This window comes from Apium graveolens, unplaced genomic scaffold (genome assembly GCF_009905375.1).
Source record: "Apium graveolens cultivar Ventura unplaced genomic scaffold, ASM990537v1 ctg9122, whole genome shotgun sequence".
Classification (NCBI taxonomy): Eukaryota; Viridiplantae; Streptophyta; class Magnoliopsida; order Apiales; family Apiaceae; genus Apium; species Apium graveolens.
In genome coordinates, this window is record NW_027421755.1 from 1 (window position 1) to 6017 (window position 6017).

At 30.7% G+C, this 6017-nt stretch overlaps 1 long non-coding RNA gene across 1 annotated transcript; it reads right to left on the bottom strand.

Moving 5' to 3' along the window:
- Positions 1-16: 16 nt before the first annotated feature.
- On the bottom strand, positions 17-2388 carry LOC141705617 (uncharacterized). Its single transcript, XR_012568417.1, has 3 exons — positions 1621-2388; positions 362-485; positions 17-153 (listed from the first exon to the last, which is right to left on the bottom strand). It is a non-coding gene; the product is annotated as an uncharacterized LOC141705617 (long non-coding RNA).
- Positions 2389-6017: the final 3629 nt, after the last annotated feature.

Below are 6017 nucleotides of genomic sequence, written 5' to 3' on the forward strand. Positions count from 1 at the left end.
GGCAACAAAACCCGATAAGCGATCAATCAAAACCCTCTCCATTATATCACGAGACTATTTCAAGTTCGCGGCCTCGGCGCATTCCACATTGCATAGTATGGACTCAAATAATGAATTCTTCCTTGACTATCCTGATGTTCATCCTATGCATGCCTTCAACAACACAGGCATTAGAAATAAATATTAAAATTAGTTGCATACCAAGTAGTTGGAAAAGAATATATATAAATGCAATTGCAATAAAAATTGGACGGTACAAAAGGAATCGAACCAACTCCAAGAGAAAATAAGTTAACACATACAGTAGAGTGGAGAGGGAGGGTCGACAGAGAAAGAGGGGGAGAGAGAGTTGTCCTGATACCTAAATTTCAAGAGTTATGCTCAGTGATCAGGGATGGCAGAGACTTTCGAACAAATTCCAAATCACCAGTTTTGTTATATATATCTACTATCATTGCACTTAAAAGTGGAGGCTGGCTGCATGGCTGCAGAACAGTTTTCCCCGGATCAGTACTTATAACAACAACAATTAATTAAGCTCAACAAAATGAAGCACAAAAGTATTACAAGCTTAAAGAGAAGCTGGACTAGTTATGCTACAGAATAATATTGCAGGTTTGCCTTATGCATAATTAGGACAGAAGTTAGAGAAAGGAACATGTTCAACAACATGCTTCTAGGGGAGTTGAGCCGGACCTCCTCCGAACCTCAACGTCTGGCTCGAGATAGATGTTCCTTTCTGGTAAAAATGTATCTGGCTCAACTCCCCTAAAAGCATAGATTACGGATAATAAGCGCAGGCTGTAGCTGAACATAATCCTGTACAACTTAGCGCACCTGAACCAAATTGAACAAAGGGTTTTACGTTGATGACATAATTTCTTAGCCCCGGTTCTAAGAATTATACCCGGGCTAAGAAATTATACATATATATACAAAAACCTATGAGATTGATTGCTTTTTTGACAAAAGAATTATAATTGGTATTACCATGTTACAGAACATTTAGTACAAAATTAGATACATAATTACAAAATTTAAAATGAAAAAAAAATCAGAATTTGCTTAGTGAGAAGTGAGTATATAAATGGATTTATTTGTTATGTAATATATAGATCATAATTCATAAACAAGGCGAGGTCAAGCCAAGTCAAGTTCTAAGTGTAAACGAGTTGTGCTTTAGTATGCTTCGCTTCAAAATTGTTTGATCTCGCCTAGTTTGTGAACTCTAGCCAACTTGTGAATCATCTCAGCTCTCATATTACAGGTCCATATAGGCTACAACTTATATTTAATGTTCGATAGAGCATTCAGTTACACCAAGTTATTTTTTAATGTTAAATAGAGTACTCAAGTGATTTATGTTTTCTGTATGCAAGTGATTCAAAATCTTAAGAAGCAACTAGTTATTGCTTTTACTATGAAGCAAAACTTATTTTCTTGCATAAGCACAAGGCCTTGTTACTAGATTCCGTGTGGATTAAATTTTAAAATAAAATGCAGGTGACATCTAAGAAGAAAAGTATAGCAGGTGAGGCAGGAATGATTTTACAAGAAAAAGTGAAGCAATTGGCTCCTGCAACATAAACTGTAGTGGATAGGTAAACTGTTATTCTATACCTTAATAGGAGAGAGATTTTGACCAATAAAAATGTATCTGGTAAGCCAAACACCAGCTGCAACACTATCTTCCTCAACAATAACCAGATGTTCATCACCATTATTTTAAATTCCCAACCCACCTCTATCTTCCTCAACGATAACCAACTAATTTCACTCTTCACACTCTCAACTCACCCCTTTTCTCTGTTACTTCTGAAGCAACTAATAACAGCAACAACAATGCGCCTTCTTTGAATAAAACTGGTGAATCTTCTTCACCACCCATCACTCTTGTTTCTCAAGACTCTGTTCCTCTTGCAGGTGTCATTCAGTTTGAAAAACCCAGCTTTTCTGCTCGGATTATTTGTTGGCTTCTAGTAAAAGCTGTACTAGATCAGGCCGATTTTGACTAATGGCCAAATGAAGTAAAGTTTGACCATCAGCATCAGCTGACTCAACAGCCTTCCAAGAAGGATCACTTTATCTAATACATCTCTAATTTCATCCATAGCATCATCGATAACAAGTTGAATCAGAGCAGGAGATCCAACAAACATGATTTTTATAGCACTATCAATAAACACTTGTTCGTGCAATTGAAAACTGACTGAAACTAGTAAAGATCTTTCCGCAAGTGGGTTGTCTGATTGGATCGAAAAGTAAATGGGTTGCATCAAATTTTGGTTTTTGTTGATGTATGGGGATTAAGATTGTAGATCTGGGCAGTGAGGCGGAGAGAGAGGAGATGTATGTGTTTATCTTTGTCCAGTGTGCTGTGTTTCTCAATATTATCCAAGGGCTGTAAGTTGATTGCATACTAGCAATCCGTGTTAGACCCGTTCATCAAATAAATAAGTGACACGTACTCTATTATGTAGCTCAGATTACCATCTCCACCAGATACAGGGTAATAAAATTATTAAAAGATAAATTAGCGGAGGTAGAGATTTTGATATCAAAAACTTTAAAATTTCAAGTGATTTTTATTTTATTTTTAAAATTCAATTAATCCTTATATGATTTCTTTATAGGAGTATATATAAAAGTTAATAAATTAATATAGTATATCCATATAAGAAGATCAACTAATATTTAATTGATCTCCTTATCACGCTAAACTACGATCACGGCTATTTTCTAATTTTTTTTATAATTTTTATTATAAATCTATAATTATTATATATTTACATAAATATATTAAAATTAATATATGATTGAATAAATAAAATTTAAAATTTATTTATATATTAACGCAATTCATGTATTGCACAAGATATAAAATATTATTATTCAATAGTGAGTTTGTGGACTGCTCTTGCAACCTAAAGTTACCACTTACAAGTCACACACAATCAATGGTTGAGTTATAATAGACTAAAGAGAGAAAAATGAAGTAATAAATAATTGAAGAGTTTGTGAATGACTTTTTTAATGATATAACTAATTATTTTAAAAATATTTGTCAACGATTCAACCGTGTGAAGTTTAATAGATATATATATATATATATTAGTGACATAACTAAAGTTACATATGAAAATAAGTTTATTTGGTTTGTCATTTGACTATTACATCTAACTAGTATTTAATCTTGAATTGGTGTTTTAATTATTTTAAAAATATTTTTCAACGATATAACCATATGGATTTTAATAGATATATATTAGTGATATAACCAAAATTTCATATCAAAATAGTTTTATTTGGTTTGCCATTTTAACAGTTAAGCGTTTGAGTAATACCACTAACTAGTGTTTAATCCTAAATTAGTGTTTCGATTATTTAAAAAATATTTTTCAACGATCCAACCGTATGGATGTAAATATATATATATATATATATCAGTGATATAACCAAAATTTCATATCAAAATAAATTTATTTGGTTTGGCATTTTAACAGTCAAACATCAATTCGACTAGTACAATTAATTAGTGTCTAGTTCTGAATTTGTGTTCCGATTATTTAAAAATATTTTTCATCGATCCAACCGTATGGATAACAATATATATATATATATTAGTGATATAATCAATGTTTCATATTAAATTATTTTATCAAAATATTTAATTTTTTTCTGAAATTCTTGAAATGTCACCCAAAAATATAAATGTTGACATTAATATGGTTGGATCATGAAATAATATTTTTTAAAAATTGAAATTATCAAAAATCATGTGTTAATTTACGACGGAATCCGTCATAAATTGTTATCTGCAAAAAAATTGAGAAAAATTAAATTTACCGCCAAAATTTTTGGAAAAAAATTTAAATTTCCCTCTTTGATAACTTACGACGAATTTTAATTTTCGCCGTGAATTGGATGTTCCAATATTTTCCGTGACAAATATTTCGTCATAAATTTAGATGAAATATTTTTTTATATTTATTTCAAGTTAATAGTTTAATAAAAATATTTAACTTACGACGAAATGTTCAAATCGTCGGAACTTCAAATGATTTTTATTTTCCCGCCAAAAAATTGGGAAAAAGTTAAATTTCCCTTTTTGATAACTTACGAAGAATTTTAATTTCCGTCGTAAATTTTAATAAAAATAATTAACTTACGATGAAATGTTTAAATCGTCACAACTTCAAATAATTTTTATTTTTATTTAATCATGTCGTCCAGAATTTTATTAATAAAATACTAAACTTACGACGGTTTTTGGTTTCGTCATAAATAATTACGACGTTTTACTTGTTTCCGTCGTAAGTTTGGCACGCATTTTTTTCCGTCGTAAGTTGGGCGTCGTAATTGGCCTATTTTGTTGTAGTGGGTTTAACAACTTGCTTTGAGTCCAAGATATATTTTTCGACTTCTACTCGTTCCAGGTTTTACAATCAACAAAATCAAAATCTTAATCATTATTCCTAATTCCATCAATGACCTCTTTTACTAGTAAGTGTAAAACTTTACATTTTTTGAAATTTTACTAGTAATTTGTATAGGTCAACTTCGAAATTTGGGGTTGTAAGATCGTGCTTTGTATCACTTGTTTGAAAAGTGAATGGGATTTAACCAAAACTCCGCTAATATTATTAACATAAATTGAAAAATACTTTTATTTCACTGAATAACAAAAGTACAATTATATATTTTGTTACCACAGACCTACATCCTACATCTCTCTCTCTCTCTCAAATTCACTCGGTACATGTTATAAACTTGTTAGGGTGGTGTATTTATATTCCCTCGTAGCATTACCTCAATGCTTGCTTATGTAATCTATCAGCTGTCCCACGTGATTAAATATACATATAATTGTAACAAGCATAACAATTTTAAATATGTGAGATCCTGCATCTACAAGTTTCAATAAAGTCTTTCTTCTTTCTAAGATTTAATTTTATGAACCAGCTAGTCCACCTTGCATATAGTGCCGAAGAATTGACAATAGTATGCAACATTAATCTTCCAATCTTGAATCTTAAGCGTATATAACTGATGCATCCATGGATGGTTTTATTTCTTTCATTCATGTTTCTCCTTCACAATTGTTTTGTTTGACCTAACTAGTTGCTGCTCATGGGATTTCAAGAACTTTGACTATTTTCTGTTTTATTATTTTATCTATATTATTAATATTTCACCGGGAAGAGTTTGAATTCTGACAATCACACATAATGCTAAAAAAACTGGAAGTGGGACTAGAGGAACAATATCTAGTCCTTGGAAATTCTTTGGAAATTCCTTTATCATACATTCTTGCATAATTAATGAATTCTGAATAAAATTTTAGATTGGAAGTGGGACTAGAGGAACAATATCTAGTCCATCTCAAGACATATTACAACCGACTAAGAAACTGGCTAGCTCTATTGGATTAACATATAACAATTAGGTAGGACGATTAGCAACATTTTCATCATATTAAATAAAATTTCAACTAGTTAGGATAATTAACTAGTCGTTCATGAGAACATATGCAACTAAGCAGATTCAGCTTGTTCGTATAAAATTTTAATATTGTACCAACTGTAGAAAATCGTGGCTACGTGGGTAACGAGTAAAATAAATTTTTTTCAATTTTCGGCCAAAAGAGAAATATAAAATCTGAATCGAGTGATCTTGGTATCGAAAAAATCGATAGCCTCTCATCAATATTTCATATTAATAAACCGGTCCACCCAAAGGTGCCTCTGTATATATATCTTATCAAATTCTTACATAGAATTTAATTTAAAATACCAATATCGAATTGATATCCTAACTATGATTTCAACATTTGACAAACAATCTAATCTTGAATTGAAGAAAAAAATTCACGAAGAATCCGTGGATATGAAATACTTCATGTTTTCAACAATTTGTCAATTATTAACGAGCTCGACTTCGAAGTGTAAGTATAAAAGAAAGAATTGAATGTAAATATTCTATAAGGAATATTTGTCAGTTAATTAAGAAAATATTTA